The sequence below is a fragment of the Schistocerca cancellata genome, chromosome 2 (genome assembly GCF_023864275.1).
Source record: "Schistocerca cancellata isolate TAMUIC-IGC-003103 chromosome 2, iqSchCanc2.1, whole genome shotgun sequence".
Taxonomy (NCBI): domain Eukaryota; kingdom Metazoa; phylum Arthropoda; class Insecta; order Orthoptera; family Acrididae; genus Schistocerca; species Schistocerca cancellata.
Window position 1 is genome coordinate 35,744,036 of NC_064627.1, and position 16,379 is coordinate 35,760,414.

At 41.7% G+C, this 16,379-nt stretch overlaps 1 long non-coding RNA gene across 1 annotated transcript in view; it reads left to right on the forward strand.

The window, feature by feature from the left end:
- LOC126143704 (uncharacterized) overlaps nt 1-16,379 on the forward strand; it is a 43,427-nt gene continuing 27,048 nt past the window's right edge. Inside the window, exon 1 of the long non-coding RNA XR_007529753.1 lies at nt 1-101. This is a non-coding gene — a long non-coding RNA (uncharacterized LOC126143704). The remainder of the gene's footprint in view (nt 102-16,379) is intronic.

Consider the following 16,379-nt stretch of genomic DNA (forward strand, 5'->3'; position numbering starts at 1 on the left):
AGAACTGTCAAATTTTAATCAGAACAAGAGACTGTTGCAGTGGCTAGTTCATAGTTTCTCACGTATCCTGCTAGAGCTGCATGAGTCTGTTACGTGATTGAGTGAGTGAAGTTGATACTATATCAAGCACTTCAGAATATTGGAAAAATTGAGCCTGTTGGAATGCGAGTATCGTTTGCTGAGCCCTGCCCTATCGAATCCTTCAAAATAAATCTACCAGTGTCTTCAGTAGCCATAGCTTTATGTAAGATGAACCCTACTAAAAACAAAAAAATGTCGACCTCAGCTGCAATTGTTTAATCTGCAAGTGTAAGACATCCCTGTGTTTTTCAAATGACAAATTTGGGAAAAACCTCTTTTTATTATGGTGTCAATTAGGTAATCAAATTAACTCAAGTTGGGTGGAAATTTAAATGAAATTGAACATTTCTATTGAAGTATGAAAGTTCTGAGTAGACAGGATTCATTACACCACACAGCTATTTATCTGCCAAGCATAAAATGGGTCATTGATGCTACTTTAAATATACAGATCATTCAAGTCAGTATTCGTAAGGTAGCCAAAAGTTTATGTGAAAACTGGCACACACAGAACAAATGGTGAGGAGTGAATGTCATTCAATTGCACACTATGCAATGGTAATTTTCTAATGGATTTATGTAAAGAAAAGTATGGAAGACAAAACTATTGACCACTTGTAAGAAAATGGCTGTTCATTGCATTTATTAATATATGTAGTTCAAACATGAATTCTTTGGTTCATAGCATTCCACTTTAATTTTGTGCTGTAACACTTTACTGGACACTTAAATTTCACCGGCCAGGGTGGCCGAGCGGTTTTAGGCTCTACAGTCTGGAACCGTGCGACCGCTACAGTCGCAGGTTCGAATCTTGCCTCGGGCATGGATGTTTGTGATGTCATTAGGTTAGTTAGGTTTAAGTAGTTCTAAGTTCTCGGGGACGGATGACCTCAGAAGTTAAGTCCCATAATGCTCAGCTCATTTGAACTTGCATTGCTGTATTCTCTTTTATTTTTCGGATCTGTTAGTGACGAGAATCCATATATTTTCCACAAATACATAACACAATGGTCATTTATTAATAAAATAAGTAGGTACGTTGTTCATCCAGAGTGAGCATCATAACTTGTACCACAGTTACCAAATGACTCAGAACAAACACTAGAAATTGGAATAAACACAACAGCTTAACCTGCAATTTTAAAATAGATATTGTTGTTACTTTAACTTTCTTAGCAAAATGCCCAGAGAACTGTGCATCAAAATAAAATGGCAACAAGTTGCCAACATCTGGCATTACTGCCAAAGTGTTACATAGATCTTTTCGGTGTACATCCACAGTTACAACTAAAATACAGAGCAATTTTTTAAAATTCAGTTGAAATGTATCTGTAGTTGACAACCAACACCAAGTTTGCTGGTAAAACATGACAAAGTGAAATCTTTGTCCAGTACCAAAATAACTATAAGCTTTATGGGGGAATTTGTTCATTTTGTGTTTGCGTATATACTTCGCATTTTACCGAACGGTTCTTGGATGGTCTAAAGTCGGTGGCCAGAGACATTGGTCATGTGTAAGAGTTTCGTGTGTGTGTGTGTGTGTGTGTGTGTGTGTGTGTTTTGTCTAATTCAAAAGGAGGCTTTTAGGCTGAAAGCTTAAGTGTTCAGCAGTCTTTTTGTTGTGCCTGTCTGCAACCCAACATATCCAACATGGGTAAATAGCAATCTATAATTTTCATAATATTGTCATTATTCCATCCTGGATTTTTCATTGTTTGATTCTGAACTATTACAAAAGTTGATTCTACAGTTTCCAAGAACATTCATTACATTTCAACTTTTGAATGAAACACATTGTTTATATATCATAGTTTTGAAGATATTCCCTTCAACCTAACATACCAAATTACCATTTGAGGTATGTTTTACACCTTAAAGGGGCAGATGGGCAGAAACAAAAAAAATATGTTTTGCATTATTTGGACCTCTCCATATACCTGCCAAGTTAGTCCATTGTTGATGTACAGCAGTACAGGGGATACGCAAAACAATGTGAACAGTGGTAGCAATTTAATGATAGTGTTTGATGGTCAACAATGCTGGTAAGGCACATGTCAATTTGAACTGTGCATGTTCAGTACAGACTGGGCATCAGTGCAGGTTGTTTACGAGTAGTCCACACTTCTTATTTGCATTCAGAGGCCGAGGTTCAACATGCAATGAAAGACCTAACAGAGTTCCAAAGAGAGCAGATTGAGGTGGCTCGATGAGCTTTAGCATCAGTAACCAATACAACAAACTCACTGAATGTTTAAAGAGCAGTCGTTTCAACACTCATGACAGCCTACACAAAACATTGAAAGACATCATTGTGTACACGTAATAGTGGGCACAAATCAAAACTAAATGACAGAGATCGTCATACTCTAACACGAGTTGTGTCTAAACAACACAAAACTACAGCGGCTAAAGTGGCTGTGGAGCTCAATAGCCATCTTCAAGACACTGTATATATCAACACTGTCCACCGAGAACTCCATAAAGCGAATATTCATGGATGAGCTGTTATAATGAAATCATTAGTGATGACACCCAATGCAAAGAAGCTTAAAACATAGTGTCAGGAGCGTAAATCGTGGACAGCTGAGCAGTGGAAACACGTAATATGGTCCAATGAGTCAGCGTTTTCATTATTTCCAACATCGGGTTGGGTTTACATCCGGAAAACGCCAGAAGCAGCCTACAATCCTGATTGCTTGATTCCAATGGTTAAGCATGCAGATGGAAGTGTGGTGGTGTGGATAGCCATATCATGGCGTTCTGCTGGTCTCATCATTACTCTCAAAGGCTGTGTTACAGCCAACAATTATGTGAACATTTTGGGTGAACAGGTGCAGTTGTTCCCCAACAGTGATGCCATATTTCATTACAATAATGCACCCATTCACACAGTCGGACAGTACAGTTGTGGTATGAGGAGCTTGCGACTGAACTGCTGCGTCTTCCCTGTGCAGCACAGTGCCCGGACTTGAACATAATTGAATCCTTTCAGGGGGTCCACAATTCTTTTGTGGATACGTGCGTCGTGAGCACGGGACCCTGAACTAGTGCGGCTCTTCCCTTTCCGGCCTGCATACCTTTCTTTTCCACATCCTCCCCCCCCCCCCCCCAGTCATCCCCCCCCTCACCTCTGCCCCTTCCCTTCCCCTTCTCCCCCTATGGGAGAATGTTTCGTCCCTACATCCGGCGACGGACTCTTGTAACTGTAAGACATAGTCTCTCTCTCTTCTTTGCTTTCTATGCTGGAAAGTCTCTGTCCTTCCTTTGTCCTCCTCTTTTCCTTGCCTCTTCTGTTTACCCTCTTATCCGCTGTGGCGTTTGAGACCTCTCTTCTTTCCTTTTCTGTGTTCCTCCCTTTCTCCTTCTTTCCTTCCTGTGCGTGTCTGAAGGCTGACCCACACGTAACCAGTGACGGGGTAACATGTAATTCCCCGCCCCGGGTAGACAGGTATGACACGTACGTACCCCTGGTAATGGCCAGGCCCAGGGAGGGTAGATTACCCAAGCTGGAACCTTCCGAATGTCCGTTTCTCGGGAGGCGTGACCTGAGGTGTGAACAATCACCTAAGGTGGGAGTGCCCTGAGAGAGCGCTCCCACAAGGAAAGAGCATGCCATCGGAGATGCTGGTAATCCTGGGGGATACTTCCACAATGCTTTCCTCTAAGTCTACAATTTTTATCACAAGCGAAAGTTAGATGAGTCTCAGCCACAGACAATTCTTCCATCAGTGCCACAGTTCCTTGTTGTTGCTCGTTTGGACGAAGGTCAAGACTTCTTCACAGTCAACCCTTTCATTATTCAGAAAGCTGTCTATGCAATTGCAGGTCCTGTAAGGTCTTGGTCCAGATTATGAAATGGCACCTTGTTGTTAGAAACAGTCAGTGCCCTCCAGGCACAAAAATTGCTGCTAAATCGACTGCTACACACCCTCCCTGTCCAGGTGGAAGCACACTGCACTTTAATGGTGAATTGCTGTTTAGCTTGGTGGCTGGAGTCCTGCAGTCTTTTAACACCTGCCCAATGTGGTTTCCGAAAGCATCGTTCTGCAGTTGACCATCTTGTTGCTCTCTCTATCATGAACAATTTTCTCCGGAAACTCCAAACAGTAGCAATATTTTTTGATCTAGAGAGAGCATACAATACCTGTTGGAGGACAGGCATCCTCCGCACACTGTTCTCTTGAGGCTTTCGAGGTCGGCTGCCCCTTTTTTTTCACAAATTTATGGCAGAGCGCACATTTAGAGTGCGGGTGAACACCACTCTCTCCCGTACTTTCTCCCAAGAAAACGGGGTACCCCAGGGCTCTGTGCTGAGTGTTGTACTGTTTGCCATTGCCATAAATCTGATTCTGGATTGCCTCCTTCCTGATGTCTCGGGCTCCCTCTTTGTGGACGATTTTGCGATCTACTACAGCTCTCAACGGACCAGCCTTCTTGAACGACGTCTTCGAGGATGTCTCGATCGCCTCCACTCTTGGAGCATCGAAACTGGCTTCTACTTTTCTCTCAGTAAGACCGTTTGTGTCAATTTTTGGCGTCGTACAGAGTTTCTTCTGCCTTCCCTACATCTAGGCCCTGTCAACCTTCCGTTTGTGGACGTCGCTAAACTCTTGGGACTTACGTTTGACTGAAAACTGTGCTTGTCCTCCCACGTTTCCTATTTTTCGGCTTGCTGTCTGTGATCCGTCAACATCCTCAGTGTTCTGAATGGTACCTCCTGCGGAGTGGACCGAGTTGTCCTTCTCCACCTATATCGCGCCTTAGTGCACTCGAAATTGGACTATGGAAGCATAATTTACTCCTCTGCTCAGCCGTCTGTTCTGCAGCACCTCAACTCTGTCCACCACCGTGAATTTCGTTCAGTGCCTGGAGCTTTTTACGCCAGCCATGTGGAAAGACTTTAAGCTGAGACTGCTGAACCTCCTCTCCCTAATCGGCGAGCTGCCCTTCTGAGTCGTTATGCTAGCCACCTGTCTTCCATGCCTGCTAATCCAGCCTATGACTTTTTTTTAATGCCTCCTTGGGTTTAGGGTATGCAGGCTGCCCTTAATCTCTGCTGCCACTGGGAGTCCACTTCTGTGTCAACTGCTACGTTTTCATGCCTTCCACTTTCCTAAAACTTTCGTGACAACTGGGGGGGTACAGCACCGTGTTGGCTCTGCCCCCGGACCTGCCTGCTCCGTGACCTTTGTCAGCTTCCCAAGGAAGGTACCTCTTCTCTCGTGTATCATCGGGCATTTGCTGCTCTAAGTGCACAAATGAAGGATGCCACATTTATTTACACTGACTGCTCAAAAACATCATTTGGTGTTGGGAGTGGTTTCATTGTTGGCAACACCCCTAATAGATTTCGGCTTCCTGACCAGTGTTCAGTTTTTACTGCGGAGCTTTACGCTGTTCTCCAGGCTTTCCAATATATCCGTCGCCATCAGCGGGTACAGTATATTATATGCTCAGATTCGCTCAGCTCTCTCCTCGGTCTCCAAGCTCTTTACCCTGTCCACCCTCTGGTCCACTGGATCCAGGACTGCCTCCACTTGGTCCACTTGGGGGGCGTCTCTGTGGAATTCCTCTGGATCCCAGGACACATTGGTATCCATGGAAACGAGGCGGCTGGTACAGCGGCCAAGGCTGCAGTCCCTCTTCCTCAGCCTGCTGTTCGCATGGTTCCCTTCGTCGATCTAGAGTGTGTTTTATGTCGTTGTGGTGCTCTTTTATGGCATGCACATTGGTCTACACTTCCCAATAATAAATTGTGGGATGTGAAAGCTCTTCCCTGTGCTCAGACCTCTTCCTCTCAAATTCGTCATCGGGAGGAGGTAATTTTAACTAGACTCCAGATAGGGCATTGTCTTTTTAGCCATCGACATCTTTCAAGTGGCGTTCCTCCCCCACTTTGTCCCCACTGCTCTCAACTGTGGACGGTGAGATACCTTTTACTTCAGTGCCCCTATTTTACTCCGCTACATGCCCATTTACAGCTGTCGCCTGATCTATCTTCCATTTTAATAGATAACGCGCTCAGCCGATCGCGTACTCGAGTTTGTGTCAGTGAGATGATGTCGGTCATTTGAAGCTCTTTTTGTGGAAAACAACCCCCCCCCCCCCCCCCTCCCTTCTATAGTGGATTTATAATCTTTCCTTCTGTTTTTTAGTTTCCCCACTTTTTGGATTTTGCTCCCTCAAGACTGGTAGTGTGGTGTATGTTTGTTTATACAGTGAAACTTGCACCAAATGGAATGTGTATAATTCCAAACTCTGCTCAAACTGCACAAGTATTATGGTACCAATGCATTGAGTAGACTTTCAAATGCTAATTTTTATACGAAGCGGAACATGCTTAATGTGGAAATGGGATGCAAATTTCAAAACTTATTAATAATGTATTGTATAATGTGGTAAAGAACTTACGCTATTATACTGTAGGTTAGTTATTCATGACTCTACAAGGATGCTACTCATAACACAATAACGGTACAGCCCTGACAATGCTGTGAGCGAATGAAAACCGAGAAAAGAGCCTCAGCTTCGTGCAGTGCTGTGCTGCAGGTCTAGACATCAAAGCATGCTGCTCTGTGCAACATCAAATAGGTTATGCTCAGTGTTGGTACATCAAAGGAGCACTCCGTTTGTCTGTGTTTCTCGTTTTGCAATATTATATTTTGGATGCTTGTGGGCACACACTTGTCCGTTTTTGTGCACCTACAAACACTCTGCTGCAATCTACCCAGTGAAAAAGGTGGGGGTGGTGTTAAGTTAAACAATGGTTTCACCTGGCAAAGTTCAGCATTCCAAAGAAATGCACCACCTGCTTTACTTTCTGGCAGTTTCAGTTCTCTAGTAGCACGTTACATGATAATACAATGTTGAACAAAAAGTGTGTGTCACTAACATTTAACAAAATGGTTAAGGTAATAAAGGTGAATGAGAAAAACACTTTCTGTGTGTGAAATAATGTTGCGTTTCAAATGCGCCAGTATACAAATTTGATATTTTCAGAAACAAGGATAAGATGCAGGATAAATGGATGAAAGGAAATGGGCAAAGGAAAAGAAAGCCAAGGAAATGAAGGAATTAACGAGATAATGTGGGAATGGTTCATACATGCACTGGCAAGAAACTTACCTTTGGATCCACATTACAGGGTGAAGCTCTGAAAGTCACTAAAGAGCTTGGAAATACTGAGTTTAAGGCATTCACAGGTTGGCTGGACAGTTTCAATGCTAGGCACAACACTGCGAAATGAAGTATGTGGGGAAGTTAGAGATGTGGGAGGAAGTATAGCAAAAGACTGGAAGGCAATATTGTACTGTAATCTAATTGCAAATTATGAACTGAAAGACACGTTCATTGTCAATGAAGCAGGGCTGTTTTATTGTGCACTGCTTCCGAAATCTCTAGCAATTTGAGGTGAAAAGTCGTCTAGTAAAAAAACGGCCAAGGAAAGATTCACTATGCTGCTGTGTGGAAACATGTTAGGTGAAATAGAGAAGCCACTGGTGATCGGAAGAGTTACAAAACTGTTTTGTTTCAAAAATGTAGATGTCAGTAAGCTTTCAGTTACGTGGTAAACAGTAAAAAGAAGTGGGTGGTTAATGGTCTTTGGAAAAATGACTGGGCTCTTTGTGCCAAAATGAAGAAAGGAAATCGCAAAGTACTCCTTTTCCGAGACAATACAACCTGACACCTGAAAGTCAAATTATCGAACATGAAACTGCCTTGCTTCCCACCAGGTTGAACTAGCCTCACACAATCCATGAACCATGCACATCTCATAATAGGTAATCACTGATGCAGTCTCTTATTCTTAATATTGGAGAAGATGAAAGTGCGTTTGTTCTGGCATGGTCGGTTTCTGTCCTGGAGGCAGTAAATGGATTAGTTTGCCAGTAAGGGAAATAAAGCCTGAAACTGTTAAAAAGTGCTTCAACAAAGTGGCATTTGGAAGTCAAAAACAACACAGTCCTCCAACTATCAAACCTCAAGAAAATGCAGCAGCAGTTGCTGAATTAATTGAAATGTAAAACATTTCATGTGTGGATAATTATGTTTGAAGTGATTGCTGTCAGCCAGCTCACAGTACATTTACTTTAATAACAGATTTAATAGAAATCCGCAACACAGATGATGATGATGATCAAGAAGAAACAAAGGAAGAAGAAGAGTAAGATGATAGCCCTAGAAAAATTAATGTCTGAAGAAGCTGTTGCACACACAGTTACAAAATTCACAGCATACACAAGTTCTCCCAAACTGTTTCAACTATCATATAATACAAGAAGTTGTCTAGAAAAAACAGTTCTTAATGGGAAATTGTAACAAGCTTCCTCACTTGATATGTGGCAAAAAAAAAAAAAAAAAAAAAAAATTAACTGCAAAGCAAATAAACATGGAAATAATATGTTGTATTGCTAGAGAAGGCTGAAATGCACGCGTTTAAACTCACGCAGGCTGGCATGAGGTCTGCAACAGGATACGTAATGAACGCTATAAAGAAAAGTACGTAGCTGCTGGAATACTTAACTTTAATCCATCATCGGTGTACATCGCTCTAAAAGATACAAGTTAGACTCTTTAGATACATGCAATATACTGTTTATGGCGCCTTGCTAGGTCGTAGCCATTGACTTGGCTGAAGTCTATGCGAACTAGGTTCTCGGCAAATGAGAGAGTCTTCGTCAGTGTAGTCTACATCTACATCTACATCTACATTTATACTCCGCAAGCCACCCAACGGTGTGTGGCGGAGGGCACTTTACATGCCACTGTCATTACCTCCCTTTCCTGTTCCAGTCGCGTATGGTTCGCGGGAAGAACGACTGTCTGAAAGCCTCTGTGCGCACTCTAATCTCTCTAATTTTACATTCGTGATCTCCTCAGGAGGTATAAGTAGGGGGAAGCAATATATTCGATACCTCATCCTTTCGCGCCGCTCTTCTTTGAATCTTCTCTATCTCCTCCGTCAACCCGATCTGGTACGGATCCCACACTGATGAGCAATACTCAAGTATAGGTCGAACGAGTGTTTTGTAAGCCACCTCCTTTGTTGATGGACTACATTTTCCAAGGACTCTCCCAATGAATCTCAACCTGGTACCCGCCTTACCAACAATTAATTTTATATGATCATTCCACTTCAAATCATTCCGCACGCATACTCCCAGATATTTTACAGAATTAACTGCTACCAGTGTTTGTTCCGCTATCATATAATCATACAATAAAGGATCCTTCTTTCTATGTATTCGCAATACATTACATTTGTCTATGTTAAGGGTCAGTTGCCACTCCCTGCACCAAGTGCCTATCCGCTGCAGATCTTCCTGCATTTCGCTACAATTTTCTAATGCTGCAACTTCTCTGTATACTACAGCATCATCCGCGAAAAGCCGCATGGAACTTCCGACACTATCTACTAGGTCATTTATATATATTGTGAAAAGCAATGGTCCCATAACACTCCCCTGTGGCACACCAGAGGTTACTTTAACGTCTGTAGACGTCTCTCCGTTGGTAACAACATGCTGTGTTCTGTTTGCTAAAAACTCTTCAATCCAGCCACACAGCTGGTCTGATATTCCGTAGGCTCTTACTTTGTTTATCAGGCGACAGTGCGGAACTGTATCAAACGCCTTCCGGAAGTCAAGAAAAATAGCATCTACCTGGGAGCCTGTATCTAATATTTTCTGGGACTCATGAACAAATAAAGCGAGTTGGGTCTCACACGATCGCTGTTTCCGGAATCCATGTTGATTCCTACATAGTAGATTCTGAGTTTCCAAAAACGACATGATATTCGAGCAAAAAACATGTTCTAAAATTCTACAACAGATCGACGTCAGAGATATAGGTCTATAGTTTTGCGCATCTGCTCGACGACCCTTCTTGAAGACTGGGACTACCTGTGCTCTTTTCCAATCATTTGGAACCTTCCGTTCCTCTAGAGACTTGCGGTACATGGCTGTTAGAAGGGGGGCAAGTTCTTTCGCGTACTCTGTGTAGAATCGAATTGGTATCCCATCAGGTCCAGTGGACTTTCCTCTGTTGAGTGATTCCAGTTGCTTTTCTATTCCTTGGACACTTATTTCGATGTCAGCCATTTTTCGTTTGTGCGAGGATTTACAGAAGGAACTGCAGTGCGGTCTTCCTCTGTGAAACAGCTTTGGAAAAAGGTGTTTAGTATTTCAGCTTTACGCTTGTCATCCTCTGTTTCAATGTCATCATCATCCCGGAGTGTCTGGATATGCTGTTTCGAGCCACTTACTGATTTAACGTAAGACCAGAACTTCCTAGGATTTTCTGTCAAGTCGGTACATAGAATTTTACTTTCGAATTCACTGAACGCTTCACGCATAGCCCTCCTTACGCTAACTTTGACATCGTTTAGCTTCTGTTTGTCTGAGAGGTTTTGGCTGCGTTTAAACTTGCAGTGAAGCTCTCTTTGCTTTCGCAGTAGTTTCCTAACTTTGTTGTTGTACCACGGTGGGTTTTTCCCGTCCCTCACAGTTTTACTCGGCACGTACCTGTCTAAAACGCATTTTACGATTGCCTTGAACTTTTTCCATATACACTCAACATTGTCAGTGTCGGAACAGAAATTTTCGCTTTGATCTGTTAGGTAGTCTGAAATCTGCCTTCTATTACTCTTGCTAAACAGATAAACCTTCCGCCCTTTTTTTATATTCCTATTAACTTCCGTATTCAGGGATGCTGCAACGGCCTTATAATCACTGATTCCCTGTTCTGCACTTACAGAGTCGAAAAGTTCGGGTCTGTTTGTTACCAGTAGGTCCAAGATGTTATCTCCACGAGTCGGTTCTCTGTTATTGCTCGAGGTAATTTTCGGATAGTGCACTCAGTATAATGTCACTCGATGCTCTGTCCCTACCACCCGTCCTAAACATCTGAGTGTCCCAGTCTATATCTGGTAAATTGAAATCTCCACCTAAGACTATAACATGCTGAGAAAATTTATGTGAAATGTATTCCAAATTTTCTCTCAGCTGTTCTGCCACTAATGCTGCTGAGTCGGGGGGTCGGTAAAAGGAGCCAATTATTAACCTAGCTCGGTTGTTGAGTGTAACCTCCACCCATAATAATTCACAGGAACTATCCACTTCTACTTCACTACAGGATAAACTACTACTAACAGCGACGAACACTCCACCACCGGTTGCATGCAATCTATCCTTTCTAAACACCGTCTGTACCTTTGTAAAAATTTCGGCAGAATTTATCTCTGGCTTCAGCCAGCTTTCTGTACCTATAACGATTTCAGCTTCAGTGCTTTCTATCAGCGCTTGAAGTTCCGGTACTTTACCAATGCAGCAAAGTCGTCCGTACAACTGGGGGGAGTGCTAGTAAATCTCTCAAGACCTGCCGTGTGGTGGCGCTCGGTCTGCTATCACTGACAATGGCGACACGCAGGTCCGACATGTACTAATGGACCGCGGCCGATTTAAAGCTACCACCTAGCAAGTGTGGTGTCTGGCGGTGACACCACATAATATATATGTACTTACAACAGTTAACGAATTTAAACGTAGAGTAATGATACAGAAATACCATATCATTTATTAATTAGTATAATAGCCTAGTGTTTTATTGTACAACGTCCAGTAAATGAATGACTACTGTGCAAGAGTGAAGGAACATAAATACTACATAATTACAAATTTAAATCTTTGTGCATGATAACTGACAAGTTTTATATAGCCTAGTGAGTTTTAATGCAGATACTTGCCAAATTTTGAAAATTATCTTAGTCCTATGTGCTTCTGTTTTGAGTAAGTTTTACTGTGTCAATCTTTTTCTACTCAGAATTTTTGTGAATGTTAATTTGATTATCTGTAATAACATTTAAGTATTAGGAAATTCTGATCAGTTAAAAAAAGAAATAATCTATTTCTATTAACTATGTAATGATAAAAATAATGTATTTTTCATTACAAAATTCTCATTTTTTATTTTTTATGGTGGTAACTGTGCGCGTATTTAAAACAGCCTAAATTCCTATTGCACTATGCACAAAGTTACCTAGATGAAGATGTAAAAGTGAGGAATAGAAATAATGAATGCAGTAACATGGATGAAGAAATAACAGGTTGAATTGAAATTAATGCATAAAATTAATTAAAATCGCACGAAAAAAGATTTAAAGCAGTAAAAAAATGTAGGAAGCAAAAACAGAGGAAATGAAGTAGTTGGTATGATTAAAATGATGTGACAAAGGAATAAAAATAAAATATTATATTTAAACCAACTGAGTAACAGTATTGAGCAATGTAATTTTGATAAAAAATTAAGTATTAAAATAAAGTACCTGATGAGATATCAATCCATGAACTTCTGTGTGAAGCCACGACACTCTCCATTACACCACACAATTGGTCAACATGATACTACATTTTTACTGCTATACATTTCCTTTGGCGGGTTGCAGAAGGCGTCCGCCAGCGGTTTGTTATCAGTAAGAATGAAGAAAGGACAGCCCTCGATGTCAGTGCGGAAATGTTTGACGGCCTCGTACCCTACCAGAAGCTTTCTATTAAAAGCAGAATATTTCTTCTGGGCTGTAGACAGTTTTTTGGAGAAGAAATGAAGTGGTGAAACTGTGTCGCCTTTTCTTTTTGTAATATTGCCCTGACCGCGATGTCGCTGGTGTCCGTAGTGATGAACAAATCGGCAGACGGTTCAGGGTGGGTGATTAAGACTGTGTGAGGTAAAGCTGTTTTAATAGCCCTGAAAGCCTCTAGCACGGGTTCAGTCCAACGGACTGGTTTAACGCCTGAAGTTTGTTTGCCAGAGACCAAGTCCGTCAGAGGGGCCCGCACGGCGGCAGCAGAAGATAGATGACGGTGGTAGTAATTTATAGTACCTATGAAACGTCGGAGTTCTTTGTACATAGCTGGGGGTGGTAATGACGTGATAGCCTATACGCAGGATTTGGGAGGCTGTATTTCATCTGTGGATACAGTGTAACGCAGAAATGTCATGGAAGACTGACGCAGTTGGAATTTTTCTTTGTTGACCTCGACACCATTGGATGCCAAAGTCTGGAGGTCCTGGAATAAATGATCTTTACGATCTGTGGTCAATTTACTGAAAATGAGTATGTCATCCAGGTATGCGAAGCAGAACTCGAATCATTGTAAGATTGAGTCAGTGAAACATTGCCACATTTGTGTGTGCTGCATTCTTTAAACCGAATGGCTTGAAGTTGTAATGGAACATACTGAGCAGCGTGATGATACCAGTTTTTGGAATGTCTTCTGGCACTACGGGAATTTGGTGATAGCACGTTTGCAATCACACTGAAGATTGCAGTGCCCGATACCATATGAGTGACTTCGTTTATTTTTGGCACGGGGTAATTGTCCGTGACAGTGCTAGAACTTAAACGTCTATAATCACCACACATTTGAAAAGAACCATCATGTTTGGTGAATTGGTGAAGACCAATTGCTGTCTGATAGCTCTAGGATGCCTGCCTCCAGAAGTTCATTAATTTGCTGCCGGGCCACGCGCAATTTAGTGCGTTTGAGGTGTCTAACCTTGTGCCTAATAGGAGGCCCAGCAGTGGTAATTATTTTGTGTGTTCCATCAGTGACAGAAGAGACTTATGAACTGTACACGAGACTGAGTGAGGTTCTGACGTTGTTTTTTGGGACGAGTGGGGTGTGATGAGGCGTGGCTGTTAGCGCGAGCAGGAAAAGGCAGCACGAAAGTCACATGCCTATTACGCATGCGCGGCATTGGGAGGGGGGTGCAGCTTAAAGTGCTAACAATGAGAGTTTTCCGCGCACACTGGCCATGCATCCTTCGTGGTAGGACCACAAAACACTGGTGAATTCTGCCGGCAGTCGTACTGTCATTGTACAAGGTTGCTGGGTGGAAAAGCTGTGTTGAGTGCAGTCGTACGCACTTGGTTGCGAAACTGGGCCGCCGATCGGGTGGTTTGTTCTAGTGAACTGGAGGCATAAAAATGTCTGTTACTGATTTGTGAGGAAGGTGAGGCTGGCGTAGCTCAGTAATAGTTGACTGCGTGTGCATTTTCCACAAATGGCAGCGTTGCACATGCACTACTGTAACAGGCGTCGTGGCGCGTACAGAATCAAAGCACGTGTGCGAATTTTGGTCCCTTCGAACTTGGTACGGGCGATCGATCGTCGCACTACTTAGATCATCCACTTCACTTTTCACTAGTGGTTGTGTGTAATCCAGCGAAACAAAACCCGAGTCCATTATTTGAGGTAATTGTGTAACACTCGGTTGTTGTGGAGTTACTGAAGTAGAGGTTATCCTCGTATAAAATTGGAGATCATTGTCCATTAGCTGCGAAATAACTGACGGTGGGGGGTTTTGTTGGCCCGGTTGTAAGAGCTGGGCCTCCAAATCTTCGTAAAGAATGTTCGGTGATGTAGCCAAGGCATCGTACATGAAACCTGTTGATTCTGTATGACCGGCGCGGAAGATGTAGAACTTTTTGTCCAGGGTCATCAATATGGGATTAGGGATACGGGTCATAATATACGCAATAAACAGTTCCCAAGTTTTCTATATACACCTATATTTTACCATAAAGACTGATACACATAAACACTGCATGAAGTACAAAGGCAGACTGAATTAAACACGGCGGTGTGTCAGAGAAGTTAATGTTCTAATGTGTGGTCGATGTGACCTATTGTCGCCACACCTTCATAGTCTCGGATGTCATTGAATTTAGCATGCTAAAATTCTGGAGTAAGTAAGAAACACGTACTTTTTTCTTTTCTCTAAAAAAATTCATGCTCAGAGATACAGACCTTCAAAGTGCAAACACCATTTTGAAGATGTTAATATGCTGTTTCACTGTAACAGTTGTAGATATTTTGTTAGTGTTGGTTTTTTTATTTTATTTTATTTGAAAGATAATAGCTTTATGATTACAATGGTATCATCTGGACATATGTCAAAGTTCTTCTACTGTTGCTTTTTGAATTTTTTGTAGTTTACAGATTTTTATTTATTTATTTATTTTTTCCCAAAAATGTCAATCCAGAAAAGTTAGATTTTTTCCTGTTGATTAGTTCCATGTAGTACAATATTCTCTGTAAAGGAGAGCACCCACTTCTAAGTGGGGCAGGTTTTATTTTTAAAAAATCATTTTTTAACTTTCAAGGGTAATGTATGTCTTCACTGAAGTTGTCTTTACCAATTTCTTCATTACAATGCTTATTTCTGTTGTCTTTGCTGTGTTACTTCTTTCCACTGTCTTTCTTTAGTTATTTCTTTTGACTTTCATTGTGGCAGATATTTCCTAAACTTTGCTGTAGATTCTTGTCAGTTTCTTTGTTGTGGTTGTTCATTGCAGGTTTCTGTATTGTAGTTGTTCAGTGCTAATTTGTTTAGTGAAGAGACTTCTAAGAAATCTGACACCATCCTGTGAGTTCTGTGTTTTCGTGAGGAATTCGCCAGTAGACAAAGTTGCAGTGTTTTTGTGGAAAGGACTTCGAAATGTCTTCTGACTGGGGCCACAGGAGAGTGAAGTGTGCTGACTATTTGCATATCCATAAAAGAGTGATATATAAGGCAAATAAAAACGCAGATTTTGTTCAAGGTGGTGATAAGTTTTCTCATTTGAAGATTCTCTTTCAAAATTGTGTTTCCAGTGACTACTTTTTGTGACCTAAATGTTTTGACAGAATAACAACAATGATAATATGTGAACAAGGTGAAGTCTCCCTTGGTGCAGATGATGCAGATTTTGCTTCAGTAGAGGAAGAATTAAATACCCTGAACCAGTCAACTACAGAGGTAGGTGTTAGTCCTGTTAAGAAACGATGTTCAGTGAAGTCGAGTCATAAGCTCTAGGGATCAAAGTGCAGAGAAGTCACTAAAGCTGGCTACATTCTTCAAAGTAGAAATTCCATCTTCAGAAGAAAATGAAAAAAAGCACTCGTGCACCTCTTGCCAGGAATTTTTCACAAATATCAATTCAGCTGCTGAAAATTGTGCATCCTACAGTGGAAAGGTGGAAGTTTTAACTATTATTCCAGGGACATTTTGAAAAAGAATTTTGAACCATGTTCCATCAGTATCAGAGTATGTGATAGACAAATCAGGAAATGTGAGGTCTGTAAAAGGAGTCTTTGGAAGACCAGATCCCTATTATTGTCATCCTGTAGAAGCAACTAAAGTTAAAATACTGCAATCATTTTATGTGGAAGATAAATGGGGCTGTTATCACCATACTGCCAACAAAACAGTTGAAGGTCATAAAGTTGTGAAAGTGAAGAGAGACATGACTTGCAGTA